This window comes from Notamacropus eugenii, chromosome 6 (genome assembly GCF_028372415.1).
Source record: "Notamacropus eugenii isolate mMacEug1 chromosome 6, mMacEug1.pri_v2, whole genome shotgun sequence".
Classification (NCBI taxonomy): Eukaryota; Metazoa; Chordata; class Mammalia; order Diprotodontia; family Macropodidae; genus Notamacropus; species Notamacropus eugenii.
The window spans coordinates 362,436,003-362,462,058 of record NC_092877.1 but is presented as its reverse complement, the minus strand read 5'-3'; positions in this window follow the sequence as shown (position 1 = coordinate 362,462,058).

Genomic DNA, 26,056 nt, shown 5'->3' with positions numbered 1-26,056 from the left:
AGAGAAACGTGCTGCAATTTCTCCACCAAATTTCCTGTTTTTCTTCTGTTTTAACTTCATTAGTTTAATTTGTGAAATCTTTTAATCACGTAATCAAAATTATCTATTTTCTCCCTGTAAGTCCCTCTATTTCTTGTTTGTTCATAAACTTTCTCTTTCTTATCTATAGATCTGAAGGTATATTTTTCTGTTACCCTAACTTATTTATAATGTAACCCTTTATGTCTAAATCATTCATCCATTTTGACCTCATCTTGGTATACAATTTGAGATGTTGATCTATTGCTTATGTCTGCCAAACTGCTCTCTAGTTTTCCAGGTATTTTTTTTGTCAGATTTTGAGTTCTTAAGGTAAAAGATTGAGTCCTGGGTTTATCAAACATTAGATTACTACAATCATTTACTTCTGTGTATTATATATCTAATATATTTCACTGATCCACCACTCTATTTCTTAGTCCATATCAGATTGTTTTCATGATTACTGTGTAATATGGTTTGAAATCTGGAAATGCTAGACCACCTTCATTAGCATTTTTTTCCAAGGATTCACTTGTTATTCTTTAATTTTCTTCTTTCAGATTAATATTGTTACCATTTTATCTAGAGATACAAATAATTTATGGTAGGTTGATTAACATGGCACTGGATAAATAAATTAGCTTAGGTAGAATTGTCACTGTAATTATTTTTTCTTTGACTACCCATGAGCAATGAATATTTCTCCATTTTTTTAGATCTGTCTTTATTTGAAACTTTTTTGTTTCTTTGTTTTTTGCTCTTGATTTCATTGATATTATCACTGGGTTTGTTTTGGTGGTTAGAATCCAGGCATTTTATATTGTCTGCAGTTATTTTAAATAAATTATTTTCTTTGTATCTCTTACTATTTAATTGTGTTGGGAGCATATAGAATTGCTTATAATTTATATAGGTTTATTTTTTTTATCTTAATGTGTTTCTGAAATTGCAAATTGTTTCGATTAGTTTTTTAATTGATTCTCTAGGGTTTTCTAAATATACCATCATATAATCGACAGTGTTGATTTTGTTTCCTTATTGAGTATTCTTATTCCTTCATTTTTTCCTTATCTTATTGTTAGAGCTAGCATTTCTAGTCCAATATTGAATAATAGTACTGACAATGGAAAACCTTGCTTTACTCCTGGTCTTATTGGAAAGGTTTCAAGTTTATCCTCATTAAAAATAATGCTTGCTCTTGATTCTAGATAGATGCTACTTATCCTTTTAAGAAAAGCTCCTTATTTAATGCTTTCTAGTGGTTTTAATATGAATGGGTATTGTATTTTGTCAAAGGTTTTTTTTGCCTCTGTTGAGATGATTGTATGATTTCTTGTTTTGGTTATTGATACAGTCAATTATGTAAATAGTTTTCCTAACAGCAAACTGGCCCTGCCTTTCTGGTATAAATCTTATCTACTCACAGATAAATGCTTATTTTTTAAAAATTTTATTAGTCTCTCCTTTGCTTTGCAGGATTTCCATGTTGGTATTTAACTGGAGGTACTGCATTTGCTCTTCCTAGTTTTTTTTTTTTTATTGGATACTCAATTCACTGATCTGATCTTTTTTTTTCCTTTATTGATGTAAGAATTTGGAGATATAAATGCCCCCTAAGCACTGCTTTGGCTGCATCCCACAATTTTGTAATGTCTTATTGTTCTCTTTCTCTTTAATGAAATTATTGATTGCTTTAATGACTTGTTCTTTGTTTGGCTCATTCTTTAGGATTTGATTATTTAGTTTCCAATTAGATATTAATCTATGCTTCCACAGACCTTTATTAAACATATTTTATTGCTTTATGGGTTAAAAAGAGTATATTTAATAGATCTGCTTTTTTAAACCTGTATTTAGTTGTGGGTTTTTTTATGCCCTAGTAAATGATTAATTCTTTGGAGAGGCCTTGTATCACTGAGAAAAATTCCTGTTCAATTTCCTATTCTTACTCTTATTCAATTTTCTCCAGAGTTTTATCAAATCTATATTTTCTGAAATTCTATTCATCTCTTCAATTTCTTATTTATGTTATGGTTAGATTTGTCTACCTATGAGAAGAGAAAGATGAGGTCTCCCACTAGTACAGTTTCACCATCTCTTTCCTCCTGTAATTTATTTAACATTCTATTTTAAAATTTTAGTGCTATGCTATTTGGAACATATATTGCTATTACTTCATAGTATGTGGTTCCTTTGAGCAAGATTTAGTGTCTTTCTTTAGCCCATTTACTTAGATGTTTTTGCTTTTTCTTTGTCTGAAATCCTGATTGTTATCCCTGCCTTTTTAAACTTCAGTTGAAAAATAAGAGACTCTGCTCCAACCCCTTATTTTAACTCTCTCTGTGTCTCTCTGTTTCAAATATTGTAAACAACATATTGTGAGATTCTGGTTTCTAATACATTATGTTCTTCATTTCCATTTTGCAGGTGAATTCATCCCATTCACAGTTATGATAACTAGGTGTACATTTCCCTCTATCCTAGTTTCCTCTGTTTATCCTTCTTTTTTCTTTTTTTAATCCTGTCCTACCTCTACCATCTGTTTTGCATCTGACTACTGCCTTCCTTTAGATGCCCTTCCTACTAAGGCATCTAGGTGCCACAACAGATGAAGTACTGGAGTCATCAGCTATAAATGTGTGCACATGTTTATATAAATGTGAATATATTTACATATCTCTCTATCTCTTCCTGTCTCTCTGCTCTCTGTGTGTCTGTTTCTCTGTCTCTGTGTTTCTCTGTTTCTCTGTCTCTCTGTCTCTGTCTCTGTCTCTCTCTCCCTCTCTCTCTAACTTCCTTATAGATTAGAGAAATATAGTATACCGTAGCAAATACTTTAGCTATGCTTAACTGTATTTAATATATGTGGGTTAGAGATTTTGTTTTGTTTTGTTTTATTTTTAATGGCCTTTTTGAAAACCTCAAATCCCTGAAGCATATACTCTAAGAATCAGGTGGGATGGGAATAAGGCTGGGTGAAAAAGATAGCAGAAATCAGCTGAGGCTGATTCATCTCTAATACTTAGGGTTAGGGAGACATTTAGGAGGAGATTTTTTTATAATTTAGAAGGAAGACTGACTACAGCATGGAGATAAGAGTTGAGTAAATAAGTTTGGTATGAACTGGACAGCTATGTTTTCTGTTTCTATCATGCAGGAGAATATCTGGATCTTGTTGAGTTAATGTGTACTCAATTTGAAAACACACTACTGTTAATGACACAAAGAGCCCAGGAAAAGCATTTGATTCCTTTGAATATGATTTGATAAAAAATAAATTTTCCTATAGCATCTCTGACCTTGTAGTTGATGAATATTGTTATATATATATATATGTATATATATATATGTATATATGTATATATATGGCAATAAACAGTAATAAAAATCAGTAGACAAATATATCTTGAACCAATGAAGTGATTTTCTATCATATGAGAATTCTTCAGGTTTGTACTCATTTTCTCTATTATTTCTTACCTTTTAAAGGAATGTGTTTAACTTTTTAAAGTCAATTTAAGTAATCTTGATGGAATGAGAATCTTAAGAGAGGAGGTTCTTCTTAAAATTTGTTTATGTTTTCAATGGGAACATCCTATACATATTACGTTGAGGATAACCTAAGGTAATAGATATTTTCAGATTTCAACACTATGTGTATATATATATATATATATATATATAATATTTTATCTTTATGGAGTTATGTATTGATAGGATCCTTGCCTTCTATATATCTCACAAGCTACTATGAATAGCAAATGAAATAAACATGAATCCCACTTTTCAGCCTCAACTCTTCTGCGTTATTAATCCTTCATGGGGATCACTGTTGCACAAACAGGAAAGGTCCTGGAAATTGAAATAAAAGAAGTGATTCCTATTGATCTACGTGGTGCAGCATAGATCTTCATTACAGAGAGTGAAATCATTAGTGTACACATGGAAAGAGACAGAGAGACACATACCCAAAGTGAAGGAGGGAGAAATAGAAGAGACACAGATGAAGACAGAAAAATACAGAGAGACAGAGAGACAGAAGGCTGTTTACGTATATACATCTATCTTAAGCAATATCCACCAAAAGACAGGAAGTTGGACCCAGATATGAATAAGAGGTAATCGAACTGAATGAATCAAATTTGAACAATTTCCACAGCACTTTCAATAATCCCAAGTTATTTGTTTATGCAGATCACCCATTCTTATCATGAGATATTTTTGGACTAATTATGTTGAATTATAATCATGCTACCCCCACTGGGAAGAAAAATAAAAAAGAAATTATTTTAATGAATGAGCATAGTCAAATGAAATAAATTCCTATGCTGTGTCCAAAAATAAATGTTTTGTTATTCACATTTTGAATGAAATGATGCATTTTATATGATTTGTTATTTGACCTACCAATTCTTTAGGATTAAGTTAGTCACCAATTAAGTTTCCATCCTTTCTTCAGCAGCCTTTTAAAATATTTCATTTTTTCTCATTACATGTAAAGACAAATTTTAACATTCGTTTAAAAATTTTTAGTTCCAAATTTTCTCCCTCTATGCCTTACCTCCCACCTCATTAAGACAGTAAGCAATTTGGTTATAGGTCATATATGTTCAATTAAGTAAAAAATTTCCATATTAAGTTGTAAAAGAAGAAACAGAGCAAAGGAAACACACACACACACACAGCAGTAAAGGAAAATAAAATAGTATGCTTTGATTTGCATTCACACTCCATTAGGTATTTCTCAGACTATGAATAATATTTTTCGTTATTAGATTTTGAAACTGTGCTGGTGTGAAAAGCACCTTGACATAGACAGGAGGACCTGCTATCACATCTTTTTAGAGCTGCTTTTCTAAAAGGAAAGGCAACTTTTAAAGGGTCAATAATCATGTTAATCAAGCACATATATCATTCCTTTAGCTCAGGGAAAAAAAGTCAGCACCCTAAACTTCAGAGAGATCAACAGGCAGGCCTTCAAACTGTCAGACTGTAAACAATACATACATCACAGACCAACAACCAGATACAACTGTCTGACCATACATACGTAGTTACCAGAGAGAGAAGCACCAACATGTGGGTTTTCAAAGCCAGGGGGTTCCTTAGCAGCTGCCCAGAGTCTCCTCTGGTGAAACAAACACTTCCAATGAGTAAACCCCAAAATAAAACCTTGCCTCAGAGTATTTATACACTTTTCAGAGCTGGAGGACAGAACTTTCTGACTCAGTGCCTCAAGAGAAGTTAACAAAAGATACTTGAGGTCTATTAATGGGTGGGGAAGATGTAATTAATATTACAGATGGATAATTTTGTTGCTAGGAACAGCTAAGCCATTCATGGTCAATCATCATACAATGTTGCTGTTACTGTGTACCATGTTCTCCAGGTTCTGTTGACTTCTTTCTGAATCAGTTTCTGTAAGTCTTTCCAGGTCTTTTTCTGAAAGATCACTGCTCATCATTTCTTATAACACAATAGTCTTTCATTAAATTTATATACCACAGCTTGTTCAGGCATTCCCCAATTGATGGGCATCCTCTGATCTTTCAATTCTTTGTGACCACTAAAAGAACTGTCATGAATATTTTTGTACAAGTAGATCCTTTCCCTTTAAAAGAAAATCTCTTTGGAATACAGACCTAATGATGTTTGCTGGATCAAAGAGTATGCACATTCTGTTTGCCTTTTGGATATAGTTCCAAATTGTTTGTCAGAATTGTTGAATCAGTTCATAGGATCAAGAGTGCATTAGTTTCCAATTTTCCCACAGCCCCTGCAGCATTCATTATTTTACTTTTCTGTCATATCAGTCAATGTGGCAATGGGATGTAGCAGTACTTCAGTTATTTTAATTTGCATTTCTCTAATCAATAGTAATTTAGCACATTTTATGACTTTAGATAGCTATGATCTCTTCATCTGAAAATTGCCTCTTCATATTTTTTGACCATTTTATCAACTGAGGAATGACTTGTATTCTTATAAATTTGACTCAGTTCTCTGTGTGAGAAATGAGGCTTTTATCAGAGACATTTGCAATAAGAATTGTTTCCCAGTTTCCTGCTTTCCTTCTAATCTTGAATGTATTGGTTTTGCTCAGCAGTCTTTCTTGCACATTTTTTTTCTTTCGGTAGGAAAGGGGTGTTTAATACGACTACTTCTTTAAAACATTTTTGTGAGGTTTTTATGCTCTAAGAGGTTGTCAGGTTTCTCTGAAATGTGCCACAAGCAGCTGAGAACTTTATATTCACATTTGTGTTTTTGGTCAATAATCACCAGAGAACTATAGTATCTCACTCTCTAATATTCTATTCAAATTCTTCATTTCTTTCCCTCTTACTCTTTGGCAAATTCATCTAGATTTAAAGGTGGTATATTGAGTTTTCCAGTTATTATAGTTTTCATGTACTGTCTCTTTTCTCCCTATAATTCACCTGTCTTTTCCTTTAAGTAAAAGAAGAAAGGAAAAGTACAAAATCTAGAAGAAGAAAAAGAGCAGACAGATTGGGATTTTGTATCAAATAGTTTCAGTAAACAGAAGTCTTCTTCTAAAGGAAGAAAAAAGAAAAAAAAAGAAAGAGAGAGAAGGGGAGAGGGAGGAAGGAAGGAAGGAAGGAAGGAAGGAAGGAAGGAAGGAAGGAAGGAAGGAAGGAAGGAAGGAAGGAAGGAAGGAAGTTTTGATCAAAACAAAACAAAGTTTTCCTTTGGCCATGTCAAAAAGATATATGAACCTTTCCGCAGTTTAAGCCCTTTATCACTCTTCTAGGGGTGAGTGGTTGCTTCATCTCTCTTTTGGATTCACGATTTATCATTGTAATGATCAGAGTTTTAAAATCTTTCAAAGCTGCTTTTCTTGACAATGAGGTTACCGTTGTATAAACTCTTGTACTTAACCTCGCAGCACTTCGCATGACGTCACAGAGGTTTTTATGAGCTTATTTTGTTGTTCTGAAACTGTCCATTTATTCAGGAGCCACAATCATATTTCATAAAACATTTTAAAATAAATGTACCCTTTTACTCTCAGATTTTTCATATGTCTTTGAATCCTCTTCCTTACAATGTTCCAAAATACTGGAATTTCAATAATCAATTTGTATCAATTTCTCCTATTTCTATGCTGTGATGCCTAAGTGCCATTCATCTTTTGCCTACATAATAGTTTATGTGAAGTGGGAGTAATTCACACTACACTAATTAAGTGTTGCTAAGTATTAACCAAACCTGCATTGTTAAAATAGAATTATCTATATTAAGATCAATGCATTGCTTGGCCACAAAAGTTATTGAACAGTTTCTTTATTAGGTAGTGTAAACATGACTCTTTCAAAGTTAATACTAGTAATTTGCTCAGAAGTGACATAATGTACAAAGGTAAATTCTAGTTCTGCATTTAAGTTCTTTCAAAATGCAAATTAATGATCCCCTAATTAATAAGATTTTATCATACAGGTGAAAAGCACATGAAAAGCTTTAGTGGCACAGAACCAGAAAGGTCATTTCCAATGGCATTAAAACAACAATTTAATTCTTCATGTTTTCCTTCCATGAACTACCACGCAGCCAATAACTAGATATTCCCCAGATGTGGCAGCCTGGTCACAGGAGGAAGTGACAGGTAGTTCAGAATATTCTTGGTAAGAAGATTCAAAGTCACATGAAGTCCTTAGTCCCTGAAGTTTGTTCAAAGACATCAACAATATATTTCCTCCTCCCAATGGTGCCAAACCAATGACCCTAGCTGTGTCCAGTCTTGTCTCTGGGCATTTCATGATGTCAAATGTAGGTGCTCTAGATGTCAGGGCATAGTGATCACTCTCTCCTATGTCCACAATGATGAGATTTAGATTGTACCCAAATCATGTCATCATATCTATATCTATATCTATATCTATATCTATATCTATATCTATCTATCTATCTATCTATCTATATATATATATATATTTCTTGGCTTAGGGTCAAGCATTATAACCAAGCTGTCTTAAGAGGTCATAAATCCTTACTAGTTGTGTGACCTTGGGCGAGTCACTTAATTTCAATTGTCTTGCCTTCCCCATTCCAAAAAAAGAAGATATCATAAATTCATAAATCTAAACTTGGAAGGAATTTCAGAAGCTATCTAGTCCTCCTTTCACAGGTGAAAAAACCGAGGCCTGGGAACACACGACTTTTCCAGGGTCACAGAGAAGGGAAGCATCAAAGATGGGATTTAAACCATGTTCCCTCACTCTATAGCAAGAAGCTGAAATCTTCCTTATTCAAAGGTTTAAACAGAGACAGGATGACCATATTTTGATTATAATAAATATAATATTTATAATAATAAATAAAATAAATTTCCTTTCTGTTATGAATTGGACTAAATATTTGGTAAAGTTCTTCTTAATACTAATTGTGTGATTCCAATATTTGCATTAGTAGCTATGCTATGAAGCACAGGCTTCATAGTACTGGAAGGTTTGTGTTCCTACATCTCTAACCCCCAAATTCAATATATCCCAAAATTCAAAATTCTCAGTCATATCTTTGAAGAACTCTGAATTTCTCCCTAAAAACTACCTTCTTCTTATCCGTTAGCACTAAATTCAAAGGTCCCCTCTCCTATAAAGCCCATCCAGCCTAATTCATCTAGAAGGGAATTCCAGCTCTTTGAAATTTATTTGAATATATATATCAAATAATGATAATGAATATATTCAAATACTATATATTCAAATATGAATATATATTATTTTTTGAAAATGATACATGTAATACTTCTATATTAGCATGTATTATATTTGCTGAATAAAGAGATGGAAAGAAACTGAGCTGGTGCAACTGACACTCCATCACTAGCATCCAGAGTGGGTGAGGGAAGTAATTAAATCAATTTAAAGCAAGGATTTCCAGGATCCTCAAGCAATTGGGAGTCAATTGGAAAACAGATACAAATTAGAATTAGAATATATAGGAAAATTTCCAGTGGAAGATGCAAAAGACCATAATTCAACCCTGATAGAAGAGATAAAAGTTATTACAGAAACCCTGTCTACCATTTATTATAGAGAATAAGTAGAAAATAGTGTTGGTGATGAAAAGGTCATGTGATGCAAAAGTCTTCAGCAGTAAACGATCATTGCTGTTTTCAACTCCATTCCTCCCTAGGACTTGCTGCCAAGTCTGGTAGTCTGAGCTTACTCTAGCATTAAAATCATTCCGAATGATAAGCTTGTCCTCTTTTCGCACATCGATGACAAAGGTCTCTAGGTCTTCATAAAATTTTTCTTTTACTCCATCAGAATTTATTACGGTGGGAGCAAAGGCACTGATAATGGTGGCATGACATTTTTCGGCAAGTGGCAATCGCATTGTCATGAACCTGTCATTTATTACTTTGGCAGGCATACCAGCTTGCTGATTAGATTACTTTTGATTACAAAACCCACGCCAGCTTCATGGCACTCCCCTTCACTGCACCCACTCCAGAAAAAGATGTAGCCAGCTCCAACTTCAGTAAACTGGCCTTCATTTGCCAACTTTATTTCACTCAGGGCTGCAATTTGAATGTGATATTTGTTGAGTTCTCTTGCAACAAGAGCTGTTCATCTTTCAGGTCTACTGGAATTTGTGTTGTCTATTAGTGTACACACATTCCATGTTCCGATGATGAGTGGAATCATCTTTGCAGATGTCTTTTGTACATTTGTGTATGTGTGTGTGTGTGTATGTGTTTCAACCTCATTGTGGCACTCCTCTCCTGCCCCAGTAAGCAGGTCAGGGTTGGGTAAGCAGACAATGTTTAGGGTACCTTTTCTAGTCCCCTTCCTCACACCAGGAAGTAAGCAATGCAATCCTCAAAAAGCTGCTCAGACACCCAAGGGGCTGCCGAATCCCACTGGTGCTTCCAGTGAGAAACGATCCTATCATCTGGGTCGCATGTGTGCAGGGCGGTGGCAACAGCTCCCAGTGTATCCACACCTGTTGCTTCATCAGTTGCCTGTCGCCACAGGACTTTGAGGCATAATAGTGAAATGGTATGGGTGATATCTTTTGATTTGTGCGTAAATTGGACTTAAGTGAGGCAAAGTTGCAAGAAGTCATCAGCCTCACTCTCTCCTCTGGAGTCATCATAATTAACACCAAGAAAACACAGGTGCTCCATCAGCCACCACCACACCATCCATATATATGGAAGTATCCATTACAACAAATGGAGAAGTTTTGAATGCTGTGGATAAGTTCACCTACCTTGGTAGTGTACTTTTCAGGGATGTACACATTGACAATGAGATTGATTCACGCACTGCCAGAGCTAGCTCAGTGTTTCATAGGCTCCGAAGAAAAGTTTGAGAGAGAAGAGGTATTAGACTGACTACCACATTGAAGGTCTAAACAGCTGTTGTGCCGACCTCATTGTTAAATGCCTGTGAAACAAGAACAGTCTACCAACACAATGCCAGGAAACTAAATGACTTCCATTTGAACTGTCTTAGGAAGATTTTGAGGATCACCTGGCAGGATTAAGTACTAGACAGTGAAGTCCTTGCTTGAGCTGAACTGCCAAGCATTCAAAGTATGCTTCAGAGAGCACAACTCTCTGGGTTGGCTACATTGTTTGAATGCAAAAAGGACACTTTCCCAAAAAGACTATTTTATGGAGAACTCACATGCGGCAGGCAATCACATAGTTGTCAGAAGAAGTGATTCAAGGACATTCTCAACATCTCTCTCAACAACTTTGGATTTGACTGTGCAACATGGAAAACACTGGCACAGGGCCGCTCAGCCTGACATCCCCACGTAAGAAAGGGTGCTGTGCTCTTTGAGCAAAACAGAATTGAGATAGCACAAAGTAAACATAGGATACAGAAATTTGAAGGAGCTGCCCCAAATATTCATGGGGACTATCTGTGCCCAACCTGTGGTAGAGCATTCAAGCTCATATTGGTCTAATCAGTCACAGTGGGACACGTTGAAATTTCACTTTATCATGGTGATGTCTTTTTGGTCCTCTTTGAAGATGAAGGACAACAACCACAGAGAATAAAAAATTTCTTCAAGGAGAAAACAAAACAAAACAAAACAACAAACAAACAAACAAATAAAACCTTGGCTCTAGAAATGGAGTATCTGGGTTCAAAACTTACCTCTCCATCACAACCTTTGGTTAGTTTCTGTTCCAGGGAACATCATGCCTCCCTCAGGACAAGCTGATCCCCAGAAATATCATAATCATCATCATCACCATGCAAATTGACTCAGCTTTTGATACTTAATCCCTTCTCAAGTCCTTCAGTTACTTCCCTCTTTGATTGGAGAGGTGGGGGGTAGCAATTAATTCCTCCCAAACCCTTCCTTTACAGTACATTCTGGGCAAACTCATTTCCCATAAATGACTCTGCTTAATTTTGACTCCAGGGAACATTTTGCCCCTGACTATCCACCTGATTTTGTTGTTTTTTGTTTTTTTCTTTATTTCCACCCTTTGAGATGAAAAACTCCTTGAGAATTAAATTATAAACTCCTTGAGGATGAGAATTTTCCTCTTATTTTTATTCCAAGCTTTTAGGACCTAGCTGGAATGCAGTAGGTGATTAACAAATGTTGATTGAGTTGAATTAAATTGTTTCTGATGCTTGTTAGTTAAGTTACCTTGGATCTGAAAAAAGAGTTGAATGATATGCCTACTGTAGGTAGATAACCCGATATGAAATTATACTGAAAGTATGCTGGGAGGTAGGGTTGGGGGGAAGTTTCTGAGGTAAAGCAAAGGTAATCAATCCAAATATCCATAGCCTGCTAAGTAGAACTTGACAGGAAAAAAATCATGAAGGTCATTGCAATGGTCCAGGCAGGTGGCAATGAAGGTCTCAGTTAGTTTTGTGGTCATGTTGGAGAGAAGAACCCACATTTGAGAAATGTTGGAAAGGTAGAACTGACAGGATTAGTAAAGCATTGGGATACATCAGCAGGGTGAGAGTAAGGAGTCACAGATGCCATGAGGATTGCCAAGTCTAGGTTCTTGGGAGAAAGGTGATATTCTTGATAACAGGGAGTTATCAGGAGGGGATGATTTATGAGTGAAATATAGCAAATCCTATTTCAGACTCATTGAGTTTGAGATGCATGCAGAGCACCCAGTTTGAAATATTCAAAAGGCAGTTGATGAGCCATGACCATTGCTCAAGAGAGAGATTAAATATATAGGTCAGGAAATCATCTTCAGAAAGATAATATTTAAGCCCACACAAGCTAATGAGAAAAACAAATGAGAGAGCATAGAGTAAATTGAAAAGAGGTCCTAGGACCAAGACTGAAGGAAGTGGATGGGATTTGTATAATTAGTTTGTATGACATAAATGAAGAATCAACAAAAGTAACTGAGAAAGATATCAGAGAGATGGAAAAAGAACTCAGCAGCGCCACAAAAATTTAGAGAGGAGAAGGGTATCATAAGTGTCAAGTGCTGCGGTGGGATCATGTAGGTAGCACATTGGATAGAGGGCAGAGCCTGGAGTTGGTGTGTGTGGAGTTCAGATCTGGCCTTAGATACACACTTGGTGGCACTGGGCAAGTCTCTTTATCTCTGTTGACTTCAGGTTCCTCATCTGTAAAATGGAAATAATAATAACCCCTAACACTCAGAGTTGTTGTGAAGGTCAAATGAGAAAATAATCCTAAAGTGCCTGATGTATAATAAGTGATATATAAAATTATTGTTGTTATAGAAGTGGCAAATAAGAATCAGAATTGAAAAAAGCCATTGGACTTGAAAGAGATCATTGGTGAATTTGGCAAGAACAGGATCAGCAGGATAATGTGGTTAAAAGCCAAAATTTTCAAAGTTTGGAGGAGAGTAAAAAAGGGGAAAAAGTACCAAGCTGTCAGAGCAATGAAGGGGAGGAGTGATATAGGCTCATAACTAGTGGGGATGGTAAGACCAAATGCGATAGTTTGTTTTGCTTTTGTTTTTAGTGCAGGAAAGATATTGGTTTGTTTTTAATTAACAAGTAAAATAAATCAGTAAATAAGAAGCGACTGAAGCAGTCTCCAGGAGAACATGACAGAGATGTGATCAAGTTGGCAATTAGAAAGATTGACTTTGGTGAGGAGATTGTTCATCTTTTGTTTTTGAAGAAGACCATTACATCAGAGAAATGATGACATGATTTGTACTTGCCTTTGTTTTGAGTAAGGAAGGTCTGTGCAAAGAGACCAACCTCACTTTCTCCTCCTTAGCCATCTAGATCCAGTGACCAGATTTGGAGAAGAGCCAGGAGGAAGAAGTAGGTCTCTAAATGATGAGACAAGGAAGAGAGGAAAACATCCATAGTGAATGATCTCATTTCTTTTTTTCAGTAAACAATAAAGGGAGGTTTTTGACTGAGAGGGAAAGTAGAAGAGATAAGAGAATATTTAGAAAAGCTATGGGACAGTAGGATGGCAGGTCAGTTACGAAGGAACAGAATGTTCTTCTTACTATAGTGAGGACTCAGTTAAGATGAGATAACATAATTTTGGAATGGATCCAATCAAGACAGTTTTGTCATTTACTGCACCTTCACTCAGCAAATTTCAAATAGAAGCAATGAAGGTTGTATGACATGAACTATAAACCTTGCTTCACTTATTACTATGTATCAGATTATCTCTCTCGATTCCAGTTTTGTCATCTATAAAAGTGAGGTCTTTAGTTATATGCACTCTGAGGTCCCTCCTAGCTCCATACTATTATCTGTAAAGTCAGTATAGGATTAGATGGCCTCTGATGTCCTTTCCTGTGTTCTGTGTTCTGTGTTCTCTGGTCCCTACACTCCCTCTTGGCCACATCTGACTTGTCAGCTTCTTTTTTTGCCACATTGGGGATGGTTCGGTAAGAAGATCAGACTGAATGATGAACCTACAGTCAGAAAGATGTGAGATCAAATCTAGCTCCCGACAATTTCTAGCTGTGTGACCCCGAGTAACCTTAACCTGTCTTCATCAGTTTCCTCATCTGTAAAAATGGGGATAATAATAGTGCCTACCTCACAGGGCTTTTATAAGAATAAAGTGAGAAAATTGCAAATCACTTTATAAACCTTAAAACACTATTTATAAATGCTATTGTTGTTAATATTTTTGCTTTTATTATTAGCTACAAAACATTGAAACAGTATAGCATGTCTCGAGATGATTATTAAAATGATAATTTGTTTGGAAATCATGTCACATGAGGAACAGTTAAAACATCTGAGTGTGTGAAGTTTCTAAAAGAGTAAAGTTGCATGGCAAATGAGGCAAAGAGGGGGTAATTGTAGCAGTCCTCTAATAGTTGAAGTTCTATTAGACAGATGAGGCAATCTTGTATATTGAGAAAAGGAGCAGATTTGGATTCAGGTATTCTGGGTTCAAACCTTTGCTCTGCTAATTAGCACCTGTTAGATATTTGGCAACTTATTTAACTTCACTGGGCCTTAATTTCCTCATCAATTACATGAAAGGGTTGAACTAAATGCTTCCAGATCTCCTTTTGATGCCTGACATTCTGCAATTTTGACTAACAAAGAGGCAAATTTTAGCTCAATATAGAAAGAACATAACAATTGAAGTTGTTCCCAAAATAGGGCAGGCTGCCTTGAGAGAGGGTGATCTCCTTGTTATTGGAAATATTCAATCAGAAAGTATATGATCATCTCTCATGGAGGAGATAGAGCTGATTTTAGCTTTCCGAAGGGTAGGGGTGTAGGACCATGTCATTAATGTGCCCTTCTAACTAAAAATGGTCAATGAGTCTTCTCTTCAACCAATTTAATGTAATTCTGGAATATGTAGTACATTGAATCATGTTACTGATGAAAGCTTTAGCATGAATCCAAACACAATGGATGATAAGCTATCCATAGAACACTGGAAGGTTTGGTCTGTAGTTTAAAGAAACTCAGGGTTTCAAACAATCACATATAACTGTAGGCAAGGTTATTGCTGTGATATAATATAGGTAACATTCAGTTCTATTTCTCAAAACCAAAGATGTCTTATTCTGAAATCTTCTCGAGATCTTCTCAATGAAAGAATATAGATACCAAAAGAAAGATGTTAAGGATTTTTAAGAACCACAATGGAGGAAAATTTGTTTTCTTCAGGAAGTAGTATTATTTTATACAAGTGTTATGTCTAACGTTCGAAATAGTACTTTTAGATATATCTCTATCTCTATCTGTCTGTCTGTCTGTCTGTCTGTTTATCTATGCATGGGACAGTTAGGTGGCCCAGTGGATAAACTTTGACCTGAGTTCAATTCTGACTTCAGACATATAACTGAGCCGAGTCACTTAACCTCATTTACCTCAATTTCCTCATCTGTAAGCTGGAGAAGGAAATGGCAAACCATGCCAGTATCTTTGCCAAGTAACCCCCAACGGCTGTCATGAAGAGTTGGAGACAACTGAAACCACTGAACAAGGACAACAATGTCTTTATGACGGGAATAACCAGGGAATTCTTGATACAAGTACCACATATTAATTATCAACTGTGTTTTAGGAGATAAAGTTTTGATGATGCTAGGGGCTCTTTCTCCCATTAAGCTTACTTAAATACATCCCAATCAGCTGTAGGATGCAAGGGCTTTATTTGGGCCCTTTAGACTACACAATGCAGTTGGAGGAAAGAACAATGGAGCTTTGTCTAGGTAGGATGCAGTAGGAATAAAGACTGTGAAAAAAATAAGCCTCGTGAATGTGGTGGGCTGAGAAATTGAGAGAAGGGTCAGATTAAAGAAGTGTGATTAAGAGATCCTTTCATGAAGGAGGACTATTATCTTCATTCTTGGAGGGAACCAGATAGAACAAACAGGAATTCATTTACATCCCCCTGTCCCCTCACCAAAAAAAAAGTGGGAAAAGAAATCTAGATGAAAAAAATAAAAATTAAATTTAAAGGAAAGTTTTAGTGAAAATGTATTTTTTACATACCTACGTATGTGTGTGCCATCTTACCAACCAAAATTTAATGTTCCTACTTGAGGGTAAGGGCTGCTTTGATTTTGCTTTTGTATCTATCCCCAGGTCCTGGTACATGGTAGACATCGAGTGAGTACTTAATTTCTAACTGATTGATTGTTAAGTCATATTGTTATATGATTATGTCCTTTATAGAAAGTCTCCTGAGCAGTTTACTGGTCATGTGTTGCAGGCTGCTCATGCCCATCATGCACTTCATTACTTTTTGGTTATCCCTTCACTGCAATTCTTACAGGATGGAGAATCCAACAGCTGTTCTTAACTACATAAGAAAAAAAGAGTATTTGTCATATTTTTGTTGAGTTTTTATTCAACATTAATAAAGTTATAGGACTCCATTGCACGAGTACAATTTTCTGAGTCTCTTACTCTACTTGGGATTAAATTCTTCTTTTCGCTCTCTATGCTCTATTGTCAAGATATATAGTTCTCTAGCCAGTGGAGAAGGAAAGTATGAGGTCAATACTCCAGCACACTACATGAAGAGTTTTTTCAAAGTTGTCAAAATAATGTATCAACTTGAACCTCAAAGGATGTAGTTTAGCAAAAAGAGTTTAGTCTAAATGGAAAGGCTTTATAGCTGAGACTACAAGTAAGTTGCTTAATGGCACCTTGGTGGCTTGAGAGGTTTCAGTTGCTCCAGAAGTGTCTAACTTAAAATCATTCTGGGTACAGAGAGGAAATGACAAAAACAGGGATTTTCTGTTGCCTTAAATGCCCCTAACTCTCAAGGGCAATCTTCAACTTTATTTCTCTAAGGGAATGTGTGTGAGAGTGTGTACGTGTGTTCAGTTTTTACATACCTCAATATGATCATGTCCTTACAAAAAGTTAAACAATTTGAAAACATTGGTGGTTATGTGAGTTGTAGAGTTAGTGGCTGATTAGCAATTGGATATTCATAACTAGAACACTAGAAGGAATATTCCAAAGTCATAATTGCATAGATTTAGATCTTGAAAGAAACTTCGAAGGCAACTAGCTCAACTCCTTCATTTCGCAGATAAGAAAGCCAAAGGCCAGAGAGGTATGGTGATTTGCCCAGATTGATGGGAAAATGAAAATTTGAAATCAATTAAAATGTTTCAAATTCAGTTGTTCAGTTAATAAACATTTATTAAATACTCATTCACCATTCTAGGTCATTCACCTACAGCTGGATACAAGGAAAGGCAAAGCAAAGTACCCTCCCTCAAGGAGCTTACAATCTAATAGAGGAAGACCACACATAAAAAGAAGCTGAAAATTGGGGATGAGGGATGGGATGGGAATATGAATGATCACAACCTTAAGGTGTCCACCCTACTCAGCCTCTGATTATTAATTTAATGCAATACTTAAATATATATTACAAAGAATAATGTTATTTGATGAAAAACTTGCCATTAAGTCAATAGATGATGAGTTTCCATTATCTACTGGGGATAGGGAAGAGGAGAGCAGGTATACCAAGTACAAGAGGAAATGAGGAAGACAAAAGGAGTATAGCTGCATGAGAAATGAAGACATAACTGTCCTGCACATCCTCCTTAAATGAGAGATGGCTGCCAACATTCTTTCAACAATTCCAATGTTCTTTCTTCAGGTCCATGCTACAGATGTATAGCATGGAGATAATCACTCATAACCTAGGAGACCTAGTCTCATAGACTACCTCTTAGCTCAATTGCTTTGGTCATTTGCATAAAATCTCTACTTCTTGGCCAAGTTGCTTAATCTTCAGGGGTCTCAGTTTATTTGTATATAAGAAGGATTTGATAATATACCTATCAAAACTATAGATGAATGAACAATTAGCATTGGATCCTGAAACATCTATATTCAATTCTTGCTTCTTACACATTCTTGGTGTGTGGTCATGGGCAAGTCACTTAATATTTCAGAGACCTATAAAACTTCTTAAAACTGTATTTTGGAAAACTGATGCAGATCTAAATCAGTGGAGGAAATTTCCACACCAAAAATTTGCAAGAATTGTGAAATTATACTCTAACCACATCGCCAACACCACACCTAGAAAAACAAGGGTTTTTCAGGGTTGCTGTGCTGATCAAATGAAATAATGTGTGTAAAGAAATCTTTATAATTCAATGAGTCCTGGTAGCCAACAGGAAGCAATTAGGAATTATTTGAGTCTGTTCAGAAGGAAAAGGACACTTCAATCTCATAGTCCTAAGGGGATTCTACCAAAAGCTGAAGCCAAATCGTAATCTTGAGAAATAGACCCTTCCAATTCTGGTGGCTTCTTTAGGAGCTTGAGAAGTCAGACATCTCTGAGTTACTGCTCACAGTCCACCCAGTGGGGGATGCTTCTTCCAACTATCCATTTACTCAGAAAGCACTTATTAACATCATAAAGATGCAGTAGCTGAAATAAATAAGGAAATTAAGTCCTTGATAAAGTCATTTGCCCAGAGATCTGTACTTTTGATTACAGATCAGATGAGAAAGTGAAATACTTTAATCGTTCTTCAAAATGTGTGTAACTTTAAGTGGAATATAAAAGGGCATTGTTCTGTTATTTGTCATCATTAATGAGTGTTCACGATTTTTTTTAATTTTTGTTCTTGTAGTTGCTTTTAAAATTTATTTTAAATTGGAAGAAATAAGTAGACATGGGATAACTATAAAAGGAAGAAAGAAACAAAAACTGGTTGCTTGTTTTCCTTCATTCTCAAAGAAAATCAAAATGACATCACTATGTTGAGGTCAAGGTAGAGTATGTCTGGCTGGCTGATCTGACCAGTAGAAGCTTATAAGGTGGTACCCCATATCAGGCACAAATAGTTCTCATGAATATTTAGAGTGGAGATGTCTCTTAAATTTGCATATCTCATGTTTCTTTTTAGCTACCACAATTCTGCTCTGCTCATAAATCATAGGGCCTTCTTCCACGCAGGTATGCCATGCTGTCAATCTTTTACCAGTGCCTCCCATGCCACACAACTGATTCCATAATTCTTTGGAGAGACCTTGAGAATGTCCCTGTATCACTGCCTCTGATTTCCATATAAACACTTGTTTTGTGTTAATTCTTAGTAAAAATAGTCTGTTAGGCAAAAGTATATTGGGCATTCTATGTGTCCAGTCCATCAGAGTTGCACTTTCTCCACAGTGTTTGAATGTTTGGTAGTTCAACTTGAGAAAGGACATTGGTGACTGGTACCTTATCTTGCCAGGTAATCTTCAGAATCTTCCTAAAATTATTCAAATGGAAGCGATTCAGTTTCCTGCCATGTTGCTCCTATACTTTCCAAGGTTCATGGGTATACAACAATGAGGTCAGCACAACACTTCTGTAGAACTTCAGTTTGGTATTCAGTCTAATATCTCTTTTCTTTCCAGACTTTCCTTTGGAGATTCCCAAACTTTGAACTCACTCTGGCAACGCATGACTCAACCTCAACATCTATGTGTATACTTGGTTGGAAAATATACTGCCAAGATAAGCGAATTTATTCATAGCAGTCAACATTTTTTCCATTTGCTGTAACTAATGGTTCCACATGTGGACAGTCTGTTTCTGGCTGGTGAAGAACCTCTGTTTTCTGGTTGTTCATTGTTAAGCCAAAATTAGCACAAGCAGCAGAGAATCAATCCATGCGTTGTTGCATCTCAGCCTCAGAGGCTGCATTGAGTAAACAATCATCTGTGAACTAAAAATCATGCACTAAGTCTCCCACCATTTGAGTCTTGACTTACAGTTTTTTTGAGCTAAAGGATTAACCATCAGTGTGGTACTTGACTTGATGCTGCTTTCATCCTCCTTGAAGATATATGACAATATTCTTAAAAACATTGCAGTAAAAAGTATGGAAGCAAGTACACAGCCCTGCTTCACTCCATTCGTGAGTGGAAAAGTGCAGTCTACTCTCCAGAACCTGTGGAAGCATGCTGTCATGAGACTGATGTACAGTACTGATGAACTTATCCAGGCAGTCAAATTTTGCGTTAGTTTCCATAGGCCTTCATGACTGACAACCTCAAAGTCCTTGGTCAGATCAATGAAAGTTATGTACAGATCTATGTTCTGCTCCTGGGATTTTGGTCCCCTGTTCAATTCTTTATGACATCATTTTGGGGTTTTCTTGGCAAAGATACCAGAATCATTTGCCATTTCCTTCTCCAGCTCTTTTTATAGATGAGGCATTAATAAACATTTTTTGATTATTGACTATATAATTCACAACTCTATATCACTTCATAGTTTGCAAAACATTTTCTTACAACTTCCCTGAAAGGCAAATCATATAGACATTACTATACTTTTATGGGAAGGGAAGAGATGGAGGCTCAGAGAAATGAAATGATTTGTCTGAGAACATACAGTTCATGAGTCCGATCTAAGAGTTAGATCCAGCTCTTCTCATGATGTAACATTTTTTACTATAGCATACTGATTCTTCAGTAGGAGCCAACTTACTTTTTGTATTTTACATTTCAGTATTTTAAAAATAGTAGAATATCGCGTTATTTAAGTTCTAGTGACTTGAGGTAATGTCCCAACTGCCCTTACCCTAATGAGGTTGTCAAAGTCTGTCACTTTCACTTCCAGAACATATCTTGAATATGACTACTCTGATCCTGCCATTGTCTAGGTACAGGCCCTCCTCTCCTCATGCCTAGATGATTGCAACAACCTGCCGATTGGTTTCCTCACCAGAAGTCTTTCCTCACTCTAGTTCAACCTCTACAATCTGTCACAGTGACCTTTGTAAAGCCCAGTTCTGACTATGTCACTTTTATACTCAATAAATTCCATCAATTTTTTCTTTCAGTATCAAATATAAAATCTTATATCTTGATTTCATGACAATTAATATGATCCCCACCCTAACCTCTCCAGTCTTGCTACACTTTACAAACCACTCATACACCTCATTCTGCTATCCAATGACACTGGACTCCTTGCTGTTCCTCAAACAAATTACTCTGTCTTCTGACTCTTGGCCTTTTCATTTCTCCATGCCTGGGATACTCTCCCTCCTCATCTCTGCCTCATTGCTTCCCTGGCTTCCTTCAAGTCCCAACTCAAATCCTTTTTTCTATAGGAAGTCTTTCCTGATTCTGCTAATCGAAGTGACTTCCCCATGTAGCTGTCTCCAATTTATCTTTATGTGTCTTGTTTGCACGTAGTTGTTTGTATACTGTCTTTTCCATGACACCATGAGCTCCTTGAGGGCAAAGACTATCTTGTGTCCCCAGTACCTAAAACAGTGCCTGGCACATAGTAGACACTTAATGAACATTTATTGATTAATGGACTGAATTGGAAATAGTCACCCTCCCTTCAAGTATCTTATATATCCTTTGGAGTACTTAAACATAAATAGCATGGACTGAATGATATCCTGTCAAATAAATGATATTCTGATGTTACTCAATCATGTATTACTCTTCATGAACCCATTAGGAACTTTCTTGGCAGAGATACTAAAATGGTTTGCCACTTCCTTCTTTAGCTCATTTTACAGATGAAGAAGTGATACAAGTAGGGTTAAGTTACTTGCCCAGGGTCACACAGCTAGTAAGTGTCTGAGGCTAGATTTGAACTCAGGAAGATGAATCTTCTTTATTCCTGGTCTGACACTGTGCCACCTAGCTGCCCAAATGGTATTCCAGAGGTTATGTTTCTCATTTGGGAAAGTAAACATATGAGCACGTTAAAATCAGAGGCAATAAAGAGCAAACTCCTCTTTTGATAGATGAGAAAATTGGCTCACAGTATAAAGTATCTTGTCCACAGGGAAAGAGCAGAGTTACATTTGGAGGAAGAATGTTGTCACTTAGAAGATGTGATAATTGTAGAAAAGAACTGATTTGGGAGAAAACACTTGGAAATTTTAAGCTTGAATTTATGAAAACATATGGTTGTATTTTGTGGCAATTAGAAACTCTACTGAACTAGGAGGGACATATGACTGCAAATGTGCATTTCAGAGGCATCTGCAACACTTTGGCACACATGGGATTGAGTAACTGACCATGGGAGTGAGTGCAAAGAAGGAAAAGCAGAAAGAGGACAGACCCTTTGAGAATATATACTGGGAGTCAGAGGTAAACCAGGAGAGAAGGAAGGAAAGAGTTGGATAGGAAAGAGAGGAAGCATGTAAGAGTACATTTTAGATCATAGTTGACACCTATATGGGTCAAGTTTTCACACATCAAGTTTCTGTGTGTTCATTTCTTTTTTCTGGTCTTTGTTTTCTATGACATGCTAGGGGTAATGGTGGAAATGTAGACAATGAAGATGATGCAGAGTTAAGGAGTGTCATGAAAAGTCATGGAGAAAGGTTCAGAGCAAAAGGAAAGACAGTAAATTATCAAGAGGAAGCATGAAATCAGTCAGCCATAGATTCAAGAATGGAAGAGAGGTTAGCATTAGGATGAATCTGAAAAGATTAAATGTAACTTGTTACTAGATATTTTTCTATTGCAAATAAGATTTAAATTAAATTCAGTACTACATCTCATTGTGAATTCTACAGCGCCTCCACTGAAAAATCTTAACCTCCTATTATATAAAGGGTATAACTAAATAATTATTTTTATATAAATTAAGAAAAATTGCTTGTTTTGACAACTAAATGAGTAACTTTCATATTTCCAAAAGAGTAAGACTTAGAGTGGAGAAAGCACCAATAATTCTATCTTTAGTTAAATGCTAACATTATTTTAAGCAAATCGTCTATTAATTAGATGAATAACCTATTCAAAATGTATATTTCTGAAGCATTCATTCTCATAATTAGACTAACCAGCACTATCCACTCTATCTTTAAGAAAGGAAAGTACTTGGGGTTATTTTCTTAAAATATTTTTTGTTTAATTTTGCCTTATGCCACACTGATTATGTGTAATGTTTTTAATGTTTGTATTGGCATTATATATTCTGGTCATAGAAACTTTCGGTAATGCTCTTATACTTTCTATTTGTTAATTACGAATTCTGTCCTTTTAAGGTTTTTGTTGAAAGTGCAACACACACACACACACACACACACACACACACACACACACACACATATATATATATGCTTCCAGATAATTTTCCTAAAAATATAATTACTGGAAAGACAGTTACTTTCAAATAGCTGAGGTCAAATTAATTAATGATGATATGATATTGATGATGAAATTAATGGTCAGAGTCTTAGTGATGATCAGTTAGACCAGGATACCATTTTCTCATTAATAATAATTTTATCGAATTACAAAATTCTTCACAAATAAAACATCAATAATCATGAATATATTACTTATAGGTCTGTGACTTCCCCCTACCACACACTTGTGGAGACTTTTCCTTTACCAGTTCGGGATACAATGTCTCTTCTAGGCCATTTTTTCTCTTATCTTTCTTCTCCATCTTACCATTATTACTCCATACAGGCACACTCAATGTCACTGAGAGTTTTTTCAGCTTCTTCTAATATTCTGGGAATATCAGTGATTCATTTGGGTAATGGTTATGGAGTATAGCTATGAAATAGAGACTTCTCTATTACTTCATTGCTGTCAGAAACTCCCTTTCAACTAATCAAGCAATAAACATTTATTAAGTGTCTCCTTTGTGCTAGGCAGTGCACTAAGCTCTAGCAATACAAAAAGAGGCAAAAGACAAGTCCTGTTATCTACAGAATAAATAGGAAATGATTAATAGAAGGGAGTTGAGTGGATGTGAAATCTTGGAGTAAATGATGAGACTTTAGTTGGCAAATAAAGAAAGCCAGGGAAAACAGTAGGCAGAAGGGAGGATGGAGAATATTTCAGGCATGAATGATTTCGAGAGAAAATGTCTGAATTTGAGAGACGGAGATCAATGTCACAGGAGCAGAGTGTGTTGTGGGGAGTAAACTTTAAGAAGACAGGAAAGGCAGGAGACCAATAGATCTCTTCACCTAATGAGCCGTCCTATCACATTCTTTAAGTTGGACATCAGCCTGGGTCTTTGTTGTATTATTTATACACCATTGTATCCTTGTTAGAGTAGCAGGTATGGCAAAGAGGGATTGGGGTTAAGAAAAGTAAGATATGTCTTTCCCAGAGATTCTGAATTTATCATTGAGCTTCCTATATCTAAGAAATGGTGCCCATGAGCAGTTCCATGGTAGAACTTTAATTATGTATTGCATAACCACTTTTATTATTCCTATGATGAATAAGTCTCATATACCCTTAATTATATTCTTTCTTTTCCTGTAGGAAGTTGTCTACATTATGTCACAGTTATATAAGTTAGGCTCAATTAAAAAAAATGTTTAGAGAATAGAAACTGAGATTTACCAGTAGAATGCAATGGCTGTTTCTGATAGGTTAAAACCCTACTAAACCAAACTCTTTAGACTGTAGAGGAAGCTTGAATATCCAGAGGAAGTGGAGTTGGAAGATAAAAGCTTAATCCTTCTTTGAAAACCACAGAGGAGCTGTGAACTCTTCTACCCAGAGTGCACTTGCCTCCCTCCTGCCTTCAAGTGCAGCACCATCTCCTCTCTCTCTTTAGAGTTTAAATTTACCACTTCAAAATTTGCCATGGAGGATGCTATTGCTGCTCGTGTGGATGGTGGCTCTGAAATGTCCAAAGCTGGCTTGGTAGGAGACCATGCGTGACATTATTTATTTGTTTGTTTGTTTCAGTTTTTGTTCTTCACTCAAGATTTAAAAACTGGAACCCTGAAGCTGATGAGCAGTCTGAGTGTGTTGGAGGCAAACATCCCCAAAGATCTACAGCGTGTCTTGGCTTTGTTTTGTTTTTTAATATTCATGCCAAATATTGCATAATGCATTGTTACAGTTACAAGCCTCTATGAAGTCTGTCCTTTGGTACAGCAAAGGAGATATATAACAAAAATCCACATGGGGCAGAGGAAGGGGCAAAGGAGAAGGTACCGGTATTGTTTTACATGTAAATTATCTAATTCTTTTAAAAAAAGTATCTTCCACTTAATACTTATTCCTTTATTTTTAAAACTGTCAGCCATATTGAATGCCCCCCCAAAAAAATTCTCTCCCTGCCCCAACATAGATGTGAATGAAGACTTTAGAGTCTCCTTGTGAGTTTTATTGGTGTCAACACTTGGGGCAGGGGAGGAGTTTTACCTGTACACTGACTTAAGACCAATTCAAATCAAAGTGTACACATTACTTACAGAAAACCACGGAGGACCTGCCACTACCGTGGGGCTTTTAACAATGTATGACAGTGCCATAAATTCCATTAAAAGAATAGGATATCAGCACATACGATCTTTCCTATGGAAGACTAGCATGTTATTGGCCAGCAGTGTCATGTGATGGTTAAAATTCTATCTCATTTAGCAAATACGGTTTTAAGGAAGTTTATAATTTTTGTTTCCCTCGTGTTCAAAAATAACAAAGCTGTGGAAGATGTGCACTATCGTAGAAAATATTTGCAGAAACTTTGCCTATTCTCTTTTTCAGATTTCATGAAGGAAATGAGTGATATATGTTGAGGTTTAGGGATACTGAGACCTCAAAATAGTGACATAAGGGTCCTGCCTGAGTGAACTTGACTCAAGACTTCTTTCAGCCAAAGAAAAACAAAGTTTATTAAAGATCTATCATATTGGGTAAACATTTGTAATGATTCTACTTACAAGTGGGCCAGAATGAATCGAGAACCTTCATGGAGGCAAGATGAATTTTATACACAGAAAGACCGTGGGAAGGACCTAGGGGTGGTGAAGTAGTCTGGAGTGACTGAAAGAGGGGTCCAGGGAGAATCTTGATGGGAGTGGCCGGTAGACTGGGGGGATTAGAGGTGGGATTCCAGCAACTAAGAGAATAGGATTTTGACAGGATCAAGGGTAGAAAGTAGTATATTCATTGGAGGAATAGACGATGGGGAAAAGTATATTTCCTGAATCCCACCATGGTTTTCCCATGCTTTTCTTTTACAGAATGTAATATCGTGGTTGTCGGGGATCCACATGTTACCAGGAATTCCTAGAGGGCCTCTCATAAACTATTGCTCTTCAACCTGTGACAATGGAAGTTTAGCAGATAATCTGGCAATTACTGTA